A 424-nucleotide genomic window follows, 5' to 3' on the forward strand; every position below is an offset into this window, starting at 1 on the left:
ATCGATAAACTCGCCCATTAGGACACAAGCTTATCCTGTCAAAGAAATGTAACTTCATAATACCCAAGAAAGTCCGGTCAATAATTTTACTTCATAAGACAAAGACAGTCCGGTCAAAGAAGTTTATTAGAATACCGAGGACGCAAGTCCTGTCAAAGAAGTTTACTTCATAAACCAAAGACGATTCCGTTCAAAGGAGCTCTTCATAAGACCGAGGACGAGTCCTGTCAAGAAGTTTACTTCATAAGACCGAGGACCGAGCACGATGAAGTTTTTTCGCTGAGCTGTAATCGCAGTGATAGAGCGAAATGAAGATTTCATTTATTAAAACTTGTTCGGTCATACCCTCCGCTGCCCTACGATAATGCTTTACTTCTATTTAAAAAGAAACAAAGGACTTATTATCTGTCCCCGTGCTAAATTT

Source organism: Salvia splendens, chromosome 15, assembly GCF_004379255.2.
Source record: "Salvia splendens isolate huo1 chromosome 15, SspV2, whole genome shotgun sequence".
Classification (NCBI taxonomy): Eukaryota; Viridiplantae; Streptophyta; class Magnoliopsida; order Lamiales; family Lamiaceae; genus Salvia; species Salvia splendens.